Source organism: Rutidosis leptorrhynchoides, chromosome 11, assembly GCF_046630445.1.
Source record: "Rutidosis leptorrhynchoides isolate AG116_Rl617_1_P2 chromosome 11, CSIRO_AGI_Rlap_v1, whole genome shotgun sequence".
NCBI classification, from domain to species: domain Eukaryota; kingdom Viridiplantae; phylum Streptophyta; class Magnoliopsida; order Asterales; family Asteraceae; genus Rutidosis; species Rutidosis leptorrhynchoides.
In genome coordinates this window covers 332,131,142-332,153,683 of record NC_092343.1, presented here as the reverse complement: position 1 = coordinate 332,153,683, position 22,542 = coordinate 332,131,142, and the positions used below count along the sequence as shown (strand labels likewise).

Sequence of the window (22,542 nt, the reverse complement as noted above, 5' to 3'; positions counted from 1 at the left end):
GCGTCGATCTTCTCTTCCTCATCTTCGAACGCTCCCGGACACAATAGGCATAATTCTGTGAATCGTCTTTCGTACGTGGTAATATCAAATCCTTGGGTTCGTAACCCTCTAAGTTCTGTCTTGAGCTTACTGACCTCGGTTCTGGGACGGTACTTTTCGTTCATCAAGTGCTTGAATGCTGAAAGGATCCGAAACTAATCATCCGGACGATGTCCATATTGATTACAAACGAATTACAACAGTTGATAACATCGCGAGGTACTTGACCTCTATATGATACATTTTACAAACGTTGCATTTATTCTTAAAAGGCAATCTATCTTTACATAAAAAAATTAATAAACTCGTCAAACATTTCTCGATATCCAAATGACCTAAACTGTCATTTACTTAATAAATGTCTTTAATGATCTTCAATGACTCGAATGCAACGTTCTTGTATCATGGCTTAAATGGTCCCAACTAGTATCCTTAATATGAGCTAACGCACAGCGGAAGTCTTAATTCATACCTGAGAATAACATGCTTTAAAACGTCAACATAAAGTTGGTGAGATATATAGGTTTGATGCTAGCAGCGATATAACGATGGACCACAAGATTTCATATATAAACATTTTAATAAAAATATTCTAAGTGGTTGAGCACTTGGTAACCATACTTAACAATTAATCACGTCGCATATTCCCTTTAATATGAAATCTTACTACACTGTACCAAGTGTAGTCACGAAACGAAGTACTGTGCAACCGTTGAATACTGGTCGTCCAGTCCGGTTGGGGTTGTCAGGCCCGATAGATCTATCAACAGGATTCGCGTTTACAATACCGCTGTAAATATTAGTTACCAAGCTACAGGGAAGTATGCCAGTGGTACAACTCAACGTAGAATATATTTTTCAGTTACTTGTGTCCATAATGTAAAACATAAAATACATGTATTCTCATCCCGAAATATTTAGAGTTTAAAAGTGGGACTATATACTCACTTTCGTCTTGAAGATATATATATAATTTGACTTGGTCTCCGGTTGATATCACGAACCTATCCATATATAATATATCAATACCTTTTCTTTTTTAAACAAACGTCACATATATATACTTGTTATACTTTTAATACTTTGAATAATTCCTTAGTCCGTAGTTAGCAGTTCGTTGTTAGTAATTCAATTTTAATGGTTCATATTTAGATGTTTAATAAACCCCCAATGAAATAAATAAAACCCTCATCGTATATGTATTGGTCGAGATTAATCTTGACCCACGGTACCGGTGTTGTCAAATGACGTGTTGCGTACATAAAGTACCGGTGTTGTCAAATGACGTGTTGCGTACAATCATGGGATCTTATGATTAATCTTCTCGTATTGTTTATGGGTGATCCTGAACCATATAAAATTGAATTATGAGTACACATATATAAAATATCATGTTATTTTAGAAAGATGTGATTTTATTTAATTTTTCCCAATTAATCCCGAAGTTAAACAAGTCTTGGATAACCAATTTTGTTTCGGTCATAGTTTCTTCGTTACAAATCCGTTTTCATTGATTCAACTTGCCATCTCCTTGGATCGAGTCCCTCTTTAAGACTATGAACTGAAAATACCATGGTTTGTATTCAAAATCACACGGCATAGGTGAAACTTTAGTGAAACTTATGAAGTTAAACATTTTCCTTTATTTAAACAACCTTAAATGATTATTTTTCTAAAAATACTTATACTTTGAATTAAATCATGAAATTTTTATGTGTTATCATATTCATAGTAAAAATCATTTTTCCAGAACATAAACCTCCAACTCAAAGTTTAAGATAGTTTTTAATTATCCAACCCAAAACAGTCCCCGGTGGCACTCCGACGTCGTAAAAACAGTTTTTAAGATATTCTTTGAAAAACCAAATTATACCTTGTTAAATTAGCATATATTTAAGTTATATTAAAGGTCTTGAAGTATTTTAAAAGTTAAGTTAGAAGGATCTATTTAGTTTGCAAACAAGTTTGAAAACATTCAAACTATGTTCTTGTTGTTAAACTTTTATACCACAAAATAAGATAGCTATATATATATGAATCGAATAAGGTTATGAACATAGATACTACCTCAAGTTCCTTGGACAAGGTTGCTATAAAAGAGGAGTAAGAAGCTAGAATCAAAAGGGTGATGGAAGTGGATGAAAGATTGGAAGTAAGTTTGTGTTCTTGGAAGGATTTCTTGAAGTGTTTTTGTATGGTTTTCTTATGGTGTTTAAGTAAGGTTTTTGAAGCTAGATCTTCATGGAACTTTGCTGAATGTTTATGGAGTTTAATGTTCTTGAGAGTGTGGGTGTTTTTAGCTAGAGAATGGAAGTAAAAATGAAACAAAATGAGGATACATATATACTCCTAAAAAAATGTTTATGTAGTAGACATGGACAAATTTTTAGTTTGTATTTTTGTAATTAGTCTTACAATCATTCAAAAGTAATTACCTTATACATAAGGCATGAACAAGGGCTGGTTAGGTGGTGATTTGATGTGTATATACCAATAGTAAATACGTATAGAAGCTAGGTATGATACGAGTACAAATACTCTAGATATACGTATAGAAATTTTGTGAAAAATGGAATGAGGATTCAAATATAGCTATCTTTTGTGAATACACTTATATGATTTTATGTATTTAAGTCTTTAAAAGTGATTAAATACATTACTTATACGATATATGTATAAACATTATAAGTCTTAAGTATTTATGTCAAATAACGTTACGTATAGTTATCGTTTTGAAAACTTAAGTTAGTAGTTTCAAAATATACTTATAACTTATTGTTATTAATACAAAATGAGATATTAAAACATTCATTAATCATGTTAAATATGTATATATACATATATATACACAAACGTATAATTATCATATATTGTATAGTTCGTGATATCATCGGTCAAACTAGACGGTCAAACGTTGTGTAAAACTCTTTTCGGAAACATAAATCTCAACAATTTGGATTGCTTATCATGTTGGTAAGGTTTAATTTATGTAAATATTAATCTTATAAGTATAGAATGATCGAAAAAGTGCGGGTCAACTTTAGGGTTTTTGCTTATCGTGTCGGAACCATATAGAGATTAGAGTTTAAATTTGGTCGGAAATTTCCGGGTCGTTACAGTACCCATCCGTTAAAGAAATTTCGTCCTCGAAATTTGGTAGAGGTTGTTATAAACAACAATAGGAATGTTTTCATGACGAATATGAGGTAATAATGAAATTTTATCATTATTGAAAGATTTAGATAAAACGATTTGGTTATGTGAGACGCACGAGCGAAGCTATCACAAAAGAGTGAAATGAGTAAATATAGAATTGTTGTAACCGATGACGTGATTATGATCGATTTCCGGGATTTAAGGGTTTTAAAGAAAATCTTATGTAATAAGATTTAGTTTTGCGGCGATCAGGATCTTCTTTGATTTAACGCGGCAATCTGTTTTGATTTCTTTGTCGAATATTTCACTATAAATTTACCTCCTTCCCTTTCTTTCTTCCCACATCTTCTATTCTTTCTCTTTAGTTCCTACTTTAAGACATTCGCTAATATGCTCCATCCCATTCTAACCCTTGTTATATTTCTAACTTTCATATCTTTCATTCTTCTTTTTCATCTATCACCAGAAGAATCTATTCTCTTTTATCCTTTCCTTGGAATTATAATGTTTTTAATTCTCCCGTGCCTTTACGTTGCAATACGTATTGATATGCACGGTTTGTAGTTTCGGGGTTGTTGTTAGGTTTTATACCTTCCCTTATATTTCGATGTTCCTACTCCCGTCCCTTAAAATCATTATCATCCACAGTTAATGCTCTCTCTTATTTGCTGTGGTTTATGTTCCTATTTCTATTCTGAAGTTTTGTCCCTTCATTTCTTCTTCCCATCCTCGAGCCAAGCTAACAATGGTCCGAAATTCGTAGGTAGGAAATTTGGAATGAACCTTGCTATTGGTTTTAGAATGAAATTGTAATGGCACGATCTTGATTCGTTAAATTACTCGAATATTCCAAAAAAAAAAATAGAACTATCAAGGTGATACGTTCTAATATGTTTGAAGACTTGATAGAATGTAAGAGCCGTGTAACATGGCACATGATGAAGGTACTGTGAATCATCACATTCCATTAGAAACTTAACATGACTTACTGTAATATAATGAAGTTGATCAAGTTTCATTATATTATACTAATTCATGTATCAGTTCCCAACACTACTTCAAAACATTCATATTTTTAAACTTAGAGATTTCAGAATTTAGAAACTAACACAGTTTCTTTTATATTGTAGCGCAGATGTTACGGAGAGTTAAATGATCGCAGATAGGAATAGTTGTAAAAATATCTCCAGAAATATGAAAAATATGTATAACGAATGAAGATATCTTATAATATCTAAGATAAAATGATGGTGAAGAATATCATCTTGAAAAGTTTAGAATAAGGAGCAGTGTTCTTACTAACGGTTTCAGCAGGCACTGGATCATTTGGATCCTTTGAAGGCAGGTTCTGTTTTCATGATTTGTTCACGGCCTCCTTCATACTTTGCTCAATCCGTTTTCCAGTTCCAAACCTTCTCTTTTTCTCAGCTTTACCACCATACCATTCTTTATCATCAATCTTTTGATTGTTAAAGTCGTTTACAGTTTTTGCTGCTTCATCAGCATTTCAAGAGCTACTTCATAGTTCAGGGTGTTTTCAGAAATCATGAAAGGATTTGAATGCGAATTGTAATCGTCAAGTTACGAATGAGGTTTAAGATAAAATCAAGTGGCAAACTTGAAGAATTGTTTAGTTTCATATGTTACAATCAACATTTTAATTCATTTTAATTGTCCAATGTTTGCTTCTTTATGCCACTTGTTGGATTCTGGTAGGTCAAAATCCGAATATGAAATTTGATTGAAAATGGTTATTCTGGGGTGAGCGGATACGAATATCGGTGGTTGTAAGTAAGATAATAGATAACCGTTGAATCAGATTCAAGAATGTACAATATAACTTATTAATGTGAATTCTAAATATTCCTCGGGTACTACCCACCCGTTAAAATATTTTCATCATTAATAGTTTGTACGCAGGAATTTTTAATTACTATCTTTATGAAAATATACTTGCATATATATTTTCTTCAGAGATAATCATAGATTTAATGAGTCAATAAGATATTAAACTCATTTGATTTATCGTTAATTCTAGATTACATAATCTCTAAGACTTTAGAAATTACATAATCGTCATACGATACGTAAAGCGAAGATAATCGATGTAGAACGATATATAGAATGAAGATCATACTCGAAGTACAGATATTGAGTCGTGTGATGTTGATATTCGAGATACAGATTGTGATGTTGAGATTGTGATTGGGGTGATAAAGGTACTGTCGGCGTTGACGATGGTAGTACGGATTATGCTGCTGGTGCTGCTGTTGGTGTTTGTAACCTTCGCACCATATTCTCCAAAACCACTACCCGAGCACGGAGTTCGTTGACTTCTTCTATTATACCGGGATGATTGACGGTTGGAACGAGCGAATGAACAAGATTTGAAATATGGGATAGTATGTAATCATGACGAGATACTCTAGAAATGAGCGAGAAAATGGTGTTTCGAATGGGTTCGCCGGTAAGTGCTTCAGGTTCATCGTTAAGAGGGCAATTTGGTGGATGAAATGGATCACCTTCTTCTTGCCTCCAGAAATTTAGTATATTACGAACCCATCCCCAGTTCATCCAGAATAGATGATGGGAAATTGGTTGATCCATTCCGGTGACGCTGTTCTCGGAGCTCGAATGGAAATTCATGTCGGCGTAGCTATCGAAGTCGGAGGAATTCGAACTGGATGAAGAATTCATCTTGTATAGTTGGAGAAATGAATTTTTTTGGTTTGGAATAGATTATAGGAGTTGGGTTTGGTACTCTTCAATACATAATTTTCATATGTATATATAATACCGAAATCCCGTGAATTACGGAGAATCTTTGAAATTCGTCGGGCAATGTTTATAGTAATAGATACGCTAGGATATGAATTTTGTCTATACACTATCGATGCACTAGATGCAGTAAGACGTGTCTAGACTAAATAATGATAAGCAGGCAACTCCCTAAGGATGATAAGCAGATGGTTTCCGACTAGAAATGATAAGCAAAACTTTTTAGCAGGTAGATACGGTCAAAGTCCAGACTCACTAATGTATCCTAACAACTACCAGTTAGACACACTAATGCAAGGCCTGGTTCGCTAAGACCAACGCTCTGATACCAACTGAAAGGATCCGAAACTAATCATCCGGACGATGTCCATATTGATTACAAACGAATTACAACAGTTGATAACATCGCGAGGTACTTGACCTCTATATGATACATTTTACAAACGTTGCATTTATTCTTAAAAGGCAATCTATCTTTACATAAAAAAATTAATAAACTCGTCAAACATTTCTCGATATCCAAATGACCTAAACTGTCATTTACTTAATAAATGTCTTTAATGATCTTCAATGACTCGAATGCAACGTTCTTGTATCATGGCTTAAATGGTCCCAACTAGTATCCTTAATATGAGCTAACGCACAGCGGAAGTCTTAATTCATACCTGAGAATAACATGCTTTAAAACGTCAACATAAAGTTGGTGAGATATATAGGTTTGATGCTAGCAGCGATATAACGATGGACCACAAGATTTCATATATAAACATTTTAATAAAAATATTCTAAGTGGTTGAGCACTTGGTAACCATACTTAACAATTAATCACGTCGCATATTCCCTTTAATATGAAATCTTACTACACTGTACCAAGTGTAGTCACGAAACGAAGTACTGTGCAACCGTTGAATACTGGTCGTCCAGTCCGGTTGGGGTTGTCAGGCCCGATAGATCTATCAACAGGATTCGCGTTTACAATACCGCTGTAAATATTAGTTACCAAGCTACAGGGAAGTATGCCAGTGGTACAACTCAACGTAGAATATATTTTTCAGTTACTTGTGTCCATAATGTAAAACATAAAATACATGTATTCTCATCCCGAAATATTTAGAGTTTAAAAGTGGGACTATATACTCACTTTCGTCTTGAAGATATATATATAATTTGACTTGGTCTCCGGTTGATATCACGAACCTATCCATATATAATATATCAATACCTTTTCTTTTTTAAACAAACGTCACATATATATACTTGTTATACTTTTAATACTTTGAATAATTCCTTAGTCCGTAGTTAGCAGTTCGTTGTTAGTAATTCAATTTTAATGGTTCATATTTAGATGTTTAATAAACCCCCAATGAAATAAATAAAACCCTCATCGTATATGTATTGGTCGAGATTAATCTTGACCCACGGTACCGGTGTTGTCAAATGACGTGTTGCGTACATAAAGTACCGGTGTTGTCAAATGACGTGTTGCGTACAATCATGGGATCTTATGATTAATCTTCTCGTATTGTTTATGGGTGATCCTGAACCATATAAAATTGAATTATGAGTACACATATATAAAATATCATGTTATTTTAGAAAGATGTGATTTTATTTAATTTTTCCCAATTAATCCCGAAGTTAAACAAGTCTTGGATAACCAATTTTGTTTCGGTCATAGTTTCTTCGTTACAAATCCGTTTTCATTGATTCAACTTGCCATCTCCTTGGATCGAGTCCCTCTTTAAGACTATGAACTGAAAATACCATGGTTTGTATTCAAAATCACACGGCATAGGTGAAACTTTAGTGAAACTTATGAAGTTAAACATTTTCCTTTATTTAAACAACCTTAAATGATTATTTTTCTAAAAATACTTATACTTTGAATTAAATCATGAAATTTTTATGTGTTATCATATTCATAGTAAAAATCATTTTTCCAGAACATAAACCTCCAACTCAAAGTTTAAGATAGTTTTTAATTATCCAACCCAAAACAGTCCCCGGTGGCACTCCGACGTCGTAAAAACAGTTTTTAAGATATTCTTTGAAAAACCAAATTATACCTTGTTAAATTAGCATATATTTAAGTTATATTAAAGGTCTTGAAGTATTTTAAAAGTTAAGTTAGAAGGATCTATTTAGTTTGCAAACAAGTTTGAAAACATTCAAACTATGTTCTTGTTGTTAAACTTTTATACCACAAAATAAGATAGCTATATATATATGAATCGAATAAGGTTATGAACATAGATACTACCTCAAGTTCCTTGGACAAGGTTGCTATAAAAGAGGAGTAAGAAGCTAGAATCAAAAGGGTGATGGAAGTGGATGAAAGATTGGAAGTAAGTTTGTGTTCTTGGAAGGATTTCTTGAAGTGTTTTTGTATGGTTTTCTTATGGTGTTTAAGTAAGGTTTTTGAAGCTAGATCTTCATGGAACTTTGCTGAATGTTTATGGAGTTTAATGTTCTTGAGAGTGTGGGTGTTTTTAGCTAGAGAATGGAAGTAAAAATGAAACAAAATGAGGATACATATATACTCCTAAAAAAATGTTTATGTAGTAGACATGGACAAATTTTTAGTTTGTATTTTTGTAATTAGTCTTACAATCATTCAAAAGTAATTACCTTATACATAAGGCATGAACAAGGGCTGGTTAGGTGGTGATTTGATGTGTATATACCAATAGTAAATACGTATAGAAGCTAGGTATGATACGAGTACAAATACTCTAGATATACGTATAGAAATTTTGTGAAAAATGGAATGAGGATTCAAATATAGCTATCTTTTGTGAATACACTTATATGATTTTATGTATTTAAGTCTTTAAAAGTGATTAAATACATTACTTATACGATATATGTATAAACATTATAAGTCTTAAGTATTTATGTCAAATAACGTTACGTATAGTTATCGTTTTGAAAACTTAAGTTAGTAGTTTCAAAATATACTTATAACTTATTGTTATTAATACAAAATGAGATATTAAAACATTCATTAATCATGTTAAATATGTATATATACATATATATACACAAACGTATAATTATCATATATTGTATAGTTCGTGATATCATCGGTCAAACTAGACGGTCAAACGTTGTGTAAAACTCTTTTCGGAAACATAAATCTCAACAATTTGGATTGCTTATCATGTTGGTAAGGTTTAATTTATGTAAATATTAATCTTATAAGTATAGAATGATCGAAAAAGTGCGGGTCAACTTTAGGGTTTTTGCTTATCGTGTCGGAACCATATAGAGATTAGAGTTTAAATTTGGTCGGAAATTTCCGGGTCGTTACAAATGCTGACCACGGTAGTGCGTACGCATCGTCTTGTCCCACTTGCTCTAGATAGGTATTCCACCATGTAAACGCAGAACCTGTGAAGGTATGCGTAGCGTACTTCACTTTGTCCTCTTCAGTACACTTACTTATGGCAAACACCGATTCGACCTTCTCGGTCCACCGTTTCAATTCGATCGGTCCTTCGGTTCCATCAAATTCCAAAGGTTTACAGGCAGTAAATTCTTTGTAGGTGCATCCTACACGATTTCCTGTACTGCTAGATCCAAGGTTATTGTTGGTATGTAGCGCAGCCTGTACTGCGGCTATGTTTGAAGCTAGAAAAGTACGGAATTCCTCTTCATTCATATTCACGGTGTGTCGAGTAGTCGGTGCCATTTCCTTCAAAATAGTCCAATGGAACAAGTTAATCATACAGAATATTAAGAGTAGTTAATAGTATTTCGTAGCATAATATGAACTCATTTATAAAAGCTTTTTCTTCATATTAGCGTTTTATAAGTTTAAATTCGGGTAGTACCTACCCGTTAAGTTCATACTTAGTAGCTAATATACAATTCAACTACTACAATTCTATATGAAAAACTGATTATAATAATATTTCGCGTTCAAACTTTTATACAATATTTTACAAACTTACAATACCGCTTATTTTACATAAAGCATGAAATATAGCACACAATAACTTTGATACAAGATAGTTGTGAAGATAATTCTAGCTAGTACACAAGTCGTTCAGCAAAGGCAATAAAGACACGTAATTCATACGTCCAGAAACAAGTCATGCATTCTGGTTTTACTAGGACTACTTCCCATCCTTGGTCTTGTGGAACATAACCGTTATGGCCGTTGATAAGACAGCGTGTTGTAACGTCGTTAAAGGGACGAGGGTTACGTAATGTCCAACAGTCCCGTAATAATCTAAAAACCTCATTTCTTACCCCAATTACCGACTCCGTCACTTGTGGAAACGTTTTGTTTAATAGTTGTAACCCGATGTTCTTGTTCTCACATTGGTGAGAAGCGAACATTACTAATCCGTAAGCATAACATGCTTCTTTATGTTGCATGTTAGCCACTTTTTCTAAATCACGAAGTCCAATATTCGGATATATTGAGTCAAAATAATTTCTTAACCCGTTGCGTAAAATAGCATTTGGGTTCCCCGCAATATATGCGTCAAAGTAAACACATCGTAACTTATGGGTTTCCCAATGTGATATCCCCCATCTTTCAAAAGAAAGTCTCTTATAAACCAAGACATTCTTGGAATGTTCTTCGAATGTCTTACAAACTGATCTCGCCTTAAATAGTTGTGCCGAGGAATTCTGACCGACTCTAGACAAGATTTCATCAATCATGTCTCCGGGTAGGTCTCTTAAAATATTGGGTTGTCTATCCATTTTGTGTTTTTAAACTGTAAAATAGACAAGAGTTAGATTCATAAAAAAATACTTATTAATACAAGCAATTTTTACATATATCATAAAGCATAAGCACACTATATTACATATATTACACCACACGAATACAACTATCTTATTCCGACTCGCTCGTTTCTTCTTCGGTTTTGGTTCGTTTTTCCAGGTTTCTAGGGATATATGATGTTCCCCTAATACGAGCCGTAATTTTCCACATTGGTTTAGAAAAACCTGGTGGTTTAGAGGTTCCCGGGTCATTGTTACAACTTAAGGACTTCGGGGGTTGACGATACATATAAAGTTCATCGGGGTTGGAATTAGATTTCTCTATTTTCATGCCCTTTCCCTTATTATTTTCTTTTGCCTTTTTAAATTCAGTTGGGGTAATTTCTATAACATCATCGGAATTCTCGTCGGAATCCGATTCATCGGAGAATTGGTAATCCTCCCAATATTTTGCTTCCTTGGCGGAAACACCATTGACCATAATTAACCTTGGTCGGTTGGTTGAGGATTTTCTTTTACTTAACCGTTTTATTATTTCCCCCACCGGTTCTATTTCTTCATCCGGTTCCTCCTCTTCCGGTTCTGATTCTTCTTCCGGTTCCGACTCTTCTTCCGGTTCCTCTTCGGGAACTTGTGAATCAGTCCACGAATCATTCCAATTTACATTTGACTCTTCATTATTATTAGGTGAGTCAATGGGACTTGTTCTAGAGGTAGACATCTATCACATAATATCAAACGCGTTAAGAGATTAATATATCACATAATATTCACATGTTAAAAATATATAGTTTCCAACAAAATTTGTTAAGCAATCATTTTTCAAGTAAACACGGTCGAAGTCCAGACTCACTAATGCATCCTAACAAACTCGATAAGACACACTAATGCAAAATTCTGGTTCTCTAAGACCAACGCTCGGATACCAACTGAAATGTCCCGTTCTTATTGATTAAAAACGTTCCATATTAATTGATTTCGTTGCGAGGTTTTGACCTCTATATGAGACGTTTTTCAAAGACTGCATTCATTTTTAAAACCAACCATAACCTTTATTTCATAAATAAAGGTTTAAAAAGCTTTACGTAGATTATCAAATAATGATAATCTAAAATATCCTGTTTACACACGACCATTACATAATGGTTTACAATACAAATATGTTACATCGAAATCAGTTTCTTGAATGCAGTTTTTACACAATATCATACAAACATGGACTCCAAATCTTGTCCTTATTTTAGTATGCAACAGCGGAAGCTCTTAATATTCACCTGAGAATAAACATGCTTTAAATGTCAACAAAAATGTTGGTGAGTTATAGGTTTAACCTATATATATCAAATCGTAATAATAGACCACAAGATTTCATATTTCAATACACATCCCATACATAGAGATAAAAATCATTCATATGGTGAACACCTGGTAACCGACATTAACAAGATGCATATATAAGAATATCCCCATCATTCCGGGACACCCTTCGGATATGATATAAATTTCGAAGTACTAAAGCATCCGGTACTTTGGATGGGGCTTGTTGGGCCCGATAGATCTATCTTTAGGATTCGCGTCAATTAGGGTGTCTGTTCCCTAATTCTTAGATTACCAGACTTAATAAAAAGGGGCATATTCGATTTCGATAATTCCACCATAGAATGTAGTTTCACGTACTTGTGTCTATTTTGTAAATCATTTATAAAACCTGCATGTATTCTCATCCCAAAAATATTAGATTTTAAAAGTGGGACTATAACTCACTTTCACAGATTTTTACTTCGTCGGGAAGTAAGACTTGGCCACTGGTTGATTCACGAACCTATAACAATATATACATATATATCAAAGTATGTTCAAAATATATTTACAACACTTTTAATATATTTTGATGTTTTAAGTTTATTAAGTCAGCTGTCCTCGTTAGTAACCTACAACTAGTTGTCCACAGTTAGATGTACAGAAATAAATCGATAAATATTATCTTGAATTAATCCACGACCCAGTGTATACGTATCTCAGTATTGATCACAACTTAAACTATATATATTTTGGAATCAACCTCAACCCTGTATAGCTAACTCCAACATTCACATATAGAGTGTCTATGGTTGTTCCGAAATATATATAGATGTGTCGACATGATAGGTCGAAACATTGTATACGTGTCTATGGTATCTCAAGATTACATAATATACAATACAAGTTGATTAAGTTATGGTTGGAATAGATTTGTTACCAATTTTCACGTAGCTAAAATGAGAAAAATTATCCAATCTTGTTTTACCCATAACTTCTTCATTTTAAATCCGTTTTGAGTGAATCAAATTGCTATGGTTTCATATTGAACTATATTTTTATGAATATAAACAGAAAAAGTATAGGTTTATAGTCGGAAAAATAAGTTACAAGTCATTTTTGTAAAGGTAGTCATTTCAGTCGAAAGAACGACGTCTAGATGACCATTTTAGAAAACATACTTCCACTTTGAGTTTAACCATAATTTTTGGATATAGTTTCATGTTCATAATAAAAATCATTTTCTCAGAATAACAACTTTTAAATCAAAGTTTATCATAGTTTTTAATTAACTAACCCAAAACAGCCCGCGGTGTTACTACGACGGCGTAAATCCGGTTTTACGGTGTTTTTCGTGTTTCCAGGTTTTAAATCATTAAGTTAGCATATCATATAGATATAGAACATGTGTTTAGTTGATTTTAAAAGTCAAGTTAGAAGGATTAACTTTTGTTTGCGAACAAGTTTAGAATTAACTAAACTATGTTCTAGTGATTACAAGTTTAAACCTTCGAATAAGATAGCTTTATATGTATGAATCGAATGATGTTATGAACATCATTACTACCTTAATTTCCTTGGATAAACCTACTGGAAAAGAGAAAAATGGATCTAGCTTCAATGGATCCTTGGATGGCTCGAAGTTCTTGAAGCAGAATCATGACACGAAAACAAGTTCAAGTAAGATCATCACTTGAAATAAGATTGTTATAGTTATAGAAATTGAACCAAAGTTTGAATATGATTATTACCTTGTATTAGAATGATAACCTACTGTAAGAAATAAAGATTTCTTGAGGTTGGATGATCACCTTACAAGATTGGAAGTGAGCTAGCAAACTTGAAAGTATTCTTGATTTTATGAAACTAGAACTTTTGGAATTTATGAAAAACACTTAGAACTTGAAGATAGAACTTGAGAGAGATCAATTAGATGAAGAAAATTGAAGAATGAAAGTGTTTGTAGGTGTTTTTGGTCGTTGGTGTATCGATTAGATATAAAGGATATGTAATTTTGTTTTCATGTAAATAAGTCATGAATGATTACTCATATTTTTGTAATTTTATGAGATATTTCATGCTAGTTGCCAAATGATGGTTCCCACATGTGTTAGGTGACTCACATGGGCTGCTAAGAGCTGATCATTGGAGTGTATATACCAATAGTACATACATCTAAAAGCTGTGTATTGTACGAGTACGAATACGGGTGCATACGAGTAGAATTGTTGATGAAACTGAACGAGGATGTAATTGTAAGCATTTTTGTTAAGTAGAAGTATTTTGATAAGTGTATTGAATTCTTTCAAAAGTGTATAAGTACATATTAAAACACTACATGTATATACATTTTAACTGAGTCGTTAAGTCATCGTTAGTCGTTACATGTAAATGTTGTTTTGAAACCTTTAGGTTAACGATCTTGTTAAATGTTGTTAACCCAATGTTTATAATATCAAAAGAAATTTTAAATTATTATATTATCATAATATTATGATGTACGAATATCTCTTAATATGATATATATACATTAAATGTCATTACAATGATAATCGTTACATATATGTCTCGCTTCAAAATCATTAAGTTAGTAGTCTTGTTTTTACATATGTAGTTCATTGTTAATATACTTAATGATATGTTTACTTATCATAATATAATGTTAACTATATATATAACCATATATATGTCATCATATAGTTTTTACAAGTTTTAACGTTCGTGAATCACCGGTCAACTTGGGTGGTCAATTGTCTATATGAAACCTATTTCAATTAATCAAGTCTTAACAAGTTTGATTGCTTAACATGTTGGAAACATTTAATCATGTAAATATCAATCTCAATTAATATATATAAACATGGAAAAGTTCGGGTCACTACAATACCAAACTTCAAAAATATGTATATATGTTTGCAGTTTATCTTATGAACACAACAGGGTAAAACAACGCATTTTCAAAGAATGGCATTAAGTTCAGCAAAAGCAACTAATTTTGACGACAAGATGCAAAATATATGTGAAATAACAACAAGATAGAATGAACAAATGATGTGCACCATTTATCATTCAGCAAACAAACGCCAATATATTTGGAAACTTTGGTAAAAATTTAATCATTTTCACACAAATCACCCTCAATAATTTAAATTGTTACTGATTTCTTGCAAATGAGGGCATTGCAAGATCTTAAGTGTGGGAAGGGGTTAAATTCTTTCGGATTTTAAAATTTTTATCTTAAACACTGGGTTACCATTAAAAATACTAGTAAAGCAGTAGTTGTATTAGAATCTAGTGCTCTCTGATAATAAAGAACAGCCCTAGTCTTATATACTGACTACCCAATTCTAGTAAAATTTTTCAAAATTTTCAATTAAATGAACTCAAAATCATGTTTATACATATTTATGAACGATAAAACTAGGTTTTAACACCGAAATTATTGTAACCTCGGAAAGGACATAAATTGAGAAACAAACCAAAATGTTAAAATTCATTTAAAATGGAATAGAGGACGATAAAAAGGAAAATAAAAGCCAAGTGTGGGAAAATTTACCAAGTTATCTTAAACATATGTCACATATATCTGTAACAAATAACTGAAAATACTTTTGCTTTGGACTAAACTAAACTGTTTTACCCGATGAAAGAAAAGAAGAGATGGATCTACACGATGAATCAATTCCATCATTAAAAGGAAGTAAAGTCTTCCGAAAAAGACACGCGCTTCTTGATTTAGGTCAAGAAGTTGTCGTCCAGACCAGCTGTAGGTTGACGAAAAATCTAGAAAAGTCATCACTAAAATCAGCAGGAAATCCACGGACCTCAGCATTAAACAGGGTCGCCAAGTGGTCAGATTTATCTTAACCATGAGAAGGATTTATCTCGTAAAATGGGGGGGCACCATGCAAATTAGCTGGATAAGACTAATGAATCAGATCCCCAGAAAGGATAATCTCCTTAAAAAGATCAAAAATCAGTTTTTAAGCCTGATATTACTCAATCCTTGAGATTGACCTTAAAGATTGAGAATTACAAACTCATGGAATTCAATGATATCTAAACTCGAGCTTGAACGAGAAAATATTTTGATCAAAATTACAAACCGATTTGTTTTCTGAAAACCCTATTTTCAATGCGTTCATTACCATTGAACGTAAAATCCTAGGAATTCACCTGGAATTCATTAGGTCACCTGAACTAAATCGGGTGTCAACCGTAAGAACGGTGGTTGCATAGCATGGTCAAAGATGGGACCTTGTGCCAGACCGGAAAATCATAAGGGTGAGCTTTACTATTGCTCCTACCAAGGATAGTAATTGCGTCCGACACGTTATAGACCACAATTAAAAGCATGTCAGGGGACATTGCCTTAACAGTTGCTTGTTCAACGCTTTCCTTTACAACCGGACGGTAGTTTACCGAAAGGTAATATACGGGACAAGTAAACTGGACGTGTTGCTTTCCAAATACAAGGTTAGCAAGTGGGTGACACAAAACCATAAGTTTTGAGCTAAAATTTTCAAATCTGAAACCCACCAAACCCACAAAAATATTTTGCAAACACCGGTAAAGGGTTATTCCGGAAAACTTATCTAGGGTAAAAACTAGATTTAATTTTCAAAAGATCAAATGTTTTCATAAAGATCTAATTTCCTTAATGGATCTAAATTTTTATAGTCATGTGGGACTGTAAACCATATCGTTACTACCATTGTTTATACCACCGTATAGAAATCACTGATGTATAAAGTATGAAGAATAAAGAAGTGATTCTAGTATTTCAAGACGATATTGCTTGAGGACAAGCAACGCTCAAGTGTGGGGATATTTGATAAGGCTAAAAAAGAACATATATTTCATAGCATTATTCCTCAAGAAAGACAAGCTTTTAGTTGCAATTGTTCTATTTACAAGTGATATTCATTTAAATAATAAAAGGTGAAGACAAAAGACAGATTCGATGAATTGAAGACGCAAATGATCAAAAAGCTCAAAAGTACAAAATACAATCAAAGAGGTTCCAATTATTGATAAGAAACGTCTCGAAATTACAAGAGTACAAGATTCAAAACGCAAAGTACAATATATTAAATTGTACGCAAGGACGTTCGAAAATCCGGAACCGGGACCAGAGTCAACTCTCAACGCTCGACGCAACGGACTAAAAATTACAAGTCAACTATGCACATAAATATAATATAATATTTAAATAATTCTTATAATTATTTAATATATTATATTTATTTATAAAACCGTCGGTAAACAAAGAGCCAAACTTGTGTGAGCTGTATTTACAAACTCCGCGACTCGCGGAGTTTGAAGGCCAAAAGGGCCGCGAGTCGCGGAGCCCCAATTTCTGAAACTCCCTATAAAGCTCGCGCATTCTGATCGTAAAAAAACCATCTAATATATCCATCTCTCCATCTATATCGTATATATTTATATTTATATTTTAATTTTAATTTTAATTTTAATTTTAATTTTAATTTTAATCCTAATAATAAGGGTATGTTAGCGAATGTTGTAAGGGTGTAAGTCGAAATCCTGTCCGTGTAACGCTACGCTATTTTTAATCATTGTAAGTTATGTTCAACCTTTTTAATTTAATGTCTCGTAGCTAAGTTATTATTATGCTTATTTAAAACGAATTAATCATGATGTTGGGCTAATTACTAAAATAGGGTAATTGGGCTTTGTACCATAATTGGGGTTTGGATAAAAGAACGACACTTGTGGAAATTAGACTATGGGCTATTAATGGGTTTTATATTAACTAAACAATACCTTGTTAATTTAATATACAAACTTATAATTTGACGTATTTATATATAACCACATACGCTTGACTGGGTACGGTGGGCGGGATATCTATAAATACCAATAATTATTCATTTTACCGGATACGGAACTGGATTAATAGTTAATAGACTTGTTGAAATAGGGGTGAATTACATTCAAGGGTAATTGGTGTAATTGTTAACAAAGTAGTAAAACCTTGGTTTACATGCAGTCGATAACCTGGTGTATTCATTAAACAAAGTATTAAAACCTTGTTACAATTCGAATCCCCAATTAGTTGGAATATTTGACTTCGGGAATAAGAATAATTTGACGAAGGCTTTCGCTCTTTATATTTATGAATGATGGACTATTATGGACAAAATCCGTATGGACATATTAAATAATCCAGGACAAAGGACAATTAACCCAAGGGCATAAAACTAAAATCAACACGTCAAACATCATGATTACGGAAGTTTAAATAAGCATAATTCTTTTATTTCATATTTAATTTCCTTTATTTTATATTTAATTGCACTTCTAATTATCGCATTTTTATTGTTATTGTATTTAATTGCACTTTTAATTATCGCAAGTTTATTTTATCGCATTTTTATTATTCGCAATTTCATTATCGTTATTTACTTTACGCTTTAATTTAAGTCTTGTATTTATTTTTAATATTTTACATTTGGTTTTAACTGTGACTAAAGTTTTAAAATCGAAAAACCGGTCTTTAAACGGTAAAAACCCCCCTTTATAATAATAATATTACTTATATATATATTTGTATTTTTTTTAAAAGTAAACTAATATAGCGTTAAGCTTTGTTTAAAAAGATTCCCTGTGGAACGAACCGGACTTACTAAAAACTACACTGCTGTACGATTAGGTACACTGCCTATAAGTGTTGTAGCAAGGTTTAAGTATATCCATTCTATAAATAAATAAATATCTTGTGTAAAATTGTATCGTATTTAATAGTATTTCCTGCTAAAATTTAATAGTATTTTATATACACCCCGCTGCACACATCAGGGATGCGCAGCATCCCTTTAGTGATGCGCCGCATCACTTTAGGCTCAAGTGTTTTCCAACTCGTTTAGCACTCAGGAACTATCGGCATGCAAGGGATGCGCCGCATCCCCTCACAGATGTGCCGCATCTGACTCCTTGGATGCGCTTCATGGATCAGAAACCCCGCATCTAAAACTTTCGGCATTTTTTTGTCTTGGATGCGCCGCATCTAAAGCAGATGCGCCGCATCTACCTCTGAATAATAGTAATTTTCCAACATGAGTTTGTAGAGCTCCGCTGAATAATAGTAATTCACCCTTTTTCGAGTTCGTATGATCGAGTTATGGCCAAAACGGTGCAGGTGCGCAGAATCTTCTAAAATCAGCAATATTTTCCATAAACCTTCGCTTCAACACTCGCAACAGATTGTACACACATTTTAACTTATTACAATACACAAGTACAACAATTACATACAAAATGATACAAAATCAGATCGAAATAACGACAACAAATATGTATAATTATGGCGTTATCAAAAATCAATATGCAAATTAACAAATAAAAGTTTGAATTATGAACATTACCTTATAGACAGGTCCAAATCCACCTTCTCCAAGCTTATTATTAACCGAGAAATTGTTTGTTGCAACTCTCAACGTAGATAGACTGAAGACCTGAAGGTCAAGATCTTCGTCCTCAACCACTCGATCAATCATTGCTATGAAATTAAAGCAAATTGTGTTAATATCGAAAAGGATAGTAATAACTATATGAAGCGATCGATAGTTAAAACAAATTACCTTGTCCCTGTCCTACCTTCTTCTTCATCTTCATGATTATCATCAATATAAGTAATCCAGCTAAAATGATTAATCCGAGACTCATGAGAATAATGAAAACCACCCTAACTCTTTCTTTTCTTCCAGATCGCTTTTTATCTTTCTCTGCAAAAGATACATAAATTAAGAGTGAATGTTTTACTCTTATCTAGATAAACAATCAATGAGCTAATAGCTTAGTGGTACCCTGTTGCCTTAGAAACTAGGGCCCCCCATGTGAAAGTCTTTCCCAAAATGCGCGCAGGTTCGGGTCCCACTCTTGGTAAGGATTTACGACCCTTGACAAAGTGGGATGATACTCGATCCTGCCACATGGGAGTATTTGGTGGAAGTATTTTACAGGCATCCACTTCTTACGGGTTGACTGAGTTTGGTGGTTTCCAAAGGAAACACATAATTTGAGTGTTCATGCCTATATACACCACATTTAGACTAAACATATTCAGCCAGCAGTTACCTACTTCAATAGAGGACATGCGAATGTAAATGTCTTGCCCATTATTAGGACGCATTCTCATATCGATCAACTCATTATACCATAACAAACAACCACTTCCAAGTTTAATGTCCAAAGCCGCATAAGCTGTACAATTACACTCTTTTGTACATCTCACCCTACATTGCTCTACACTCATACTTTTATCAAACCATGATTTTCGAGTGTCTGGTAACTTCATATTTGAATATTTCCGAAACCCTTCATCTACAACACAATCTAATGCTATATCCCTTTGACAACCGCTAGACTATGTTGGTGCATAAAGGCCCAAGTTCGTATCAACCGAAACAAGTTTAAAGTTAGCCGGGTCAGACGAACGACTAACGGGCCTGATCGACTATCGGGCCCAGTCGAGTATATAATGAAAGCTTAGCTTTCATTTGTGACTAATGATCCTGAAACCCTATAAGGCGGTTTCTCTCTTCCACAACAGTACCAAAACCCACCCAAGTCGAATAATGACTCTAGGCGTTGATCTAATCCGATCTATATGATCCGGTTCGACTAAATCGACACCCGAAAGTCAAAGATTTGCTAGAACATCGATTCGAAGATCCGAATATCTCCAACAAAGTGGTATCAGAGCTGGAGTTGTAGGATCGAATCGTTACAGTGAAGAATCATTTTTTGAGTTGTTAAAAAAATTGATTTTTTGTGTATTTTTCAAGTTTTTGCCCTAAATTCATCGTAATCATTTTCGTGTGTTAAAAGTCGAAATTGATTGTTGAAAAGCGTTCTTTAGGGTCCAATAATCTCACACTAATTTACAGATCTTGATTTCGCTGCATGATCATCGCAAAATCGTGTTTTAAAAGTCGAAAAAAACAAAGTTTTTGGTCCGCTCGTTTTCATAGATCGAGTGTTATTTCGAAAATATAAAATTGCATAAGTGTTTGAAGTAGTTTATTACCTCTATCTGCAAGTTTTCGAGTCCTAATTCGTTGTTTTGAGCCTCCTCCGCCACTCACCACCACGAACCACCACTACCCTGAAGTGACCCGTCCTAATCCATCCGGACGAAGTCCATATTGATTACAAACGATTCACAATAGTTGGATACATAGTGAGGCACTTGACATCTATATGATACATTTTACAAACATTGCATTCGTTTTTAGAAGACAGACTTTCATTACATCGAATGTTGACGGCATGCATACCATTTCATAATATACCCGACTATAATTGACTTAATAATAATCTTGATGAACTCAACGACTCGAATGCAACGTCTTTCGAAATATGTCATGAATGACTCCAAGTAATATATCTAAAATGAGCAAATGCACAGCGGAAGATTTCTTTCATACCTGAGAATAAACATGCTTTAAAGTGTCAACCAAAAGATTGGTGAGTTCATTAGTTTAACATAAATAATCATTTCCATCATTTTAATAGACCACAAGATTTTCATTTTCAGTTCTCATAAATATACGTCCCATGCATAGAGACAAAAATATCATTCATATGGATTGAACACCTGGTAACCGACATTAACAAGATGCATATAAGAATATCCCCTATCATTCCGGGAAATCCTTCGGACATGATAAAAACGAATTCGAAGTACTAAAGCATCCGGTACTTTGGATGGGGTTCGTTAGGCCCAATAGATCTATCTTTAGGATTCGCGTCAATTAGTAGATCGGTTTACTAATTCTTAGGTTACCAAGCAAAAAGGGGCATATTCGACTTCGATCATTCAACCATATAATGTAGTTTCGATTACTTGTGTCGATTTCGTAAAACATTTATAAAAATTGCGCATGTATTCTCAGCCCAAAAATATAGAGGGTAAAATGGCAAATGAAACTCACAATTGTGACGACCCGGGAAATTCCGACCAAATTTAAACTTAATCTTTATATGGTTTCGACATGATAAGTAAAGTCTATTAAATTGAATATCAAAATTTTTGAACTATTTTATGAAATCATTTGACCTTCGACCAAGTTCCGATGATTCACGAACAATTAATTGTAAATAATAAATTTATATTTCATATAAATAGTTATGTGATAATGTATATATATATATATATATATTTTAATTATTATTAGTAATTATATATTATCAAAATAATTATTAATATATTTGTTATTAATTATTAATATTAATATTAATATTAATTAAATAAACATTATGGATATAGATAGTTACAAAAAAAATCAGTTTCCAATCTAATCTGCTTTTAACGGGTAGGTAATACCCGAGGAATATTTAGACTTCACCTTAATAATTTACACTGTACATTGGTCGAAGCTGATTCAACAGTCATTTACTATCCTATTTACGATCACCGATATACGTATCCGTTCACCGCAGAATAACCATTTTCATTCAATTTCATATTTGGATTTTGACCTATCATAATCCAACAAGTGGCAT

General features: G+C 33.1%; 1 pseudogene; it reads right to left on the bottom strand.

Moving 5' to 3' along the window:
• LOC139875773 (G-type lectin S-receptor-like serine/threonine-protein kinase SD1-1) overlaps positions 1-20,332 on the bottom strand; it is a 57,317-nt pseudogene extending 36,985 nt beyond the window's left edge.
• Between the last annotated feature and the right edge of the window lie 2,210 nt (positions 20,333-22,542).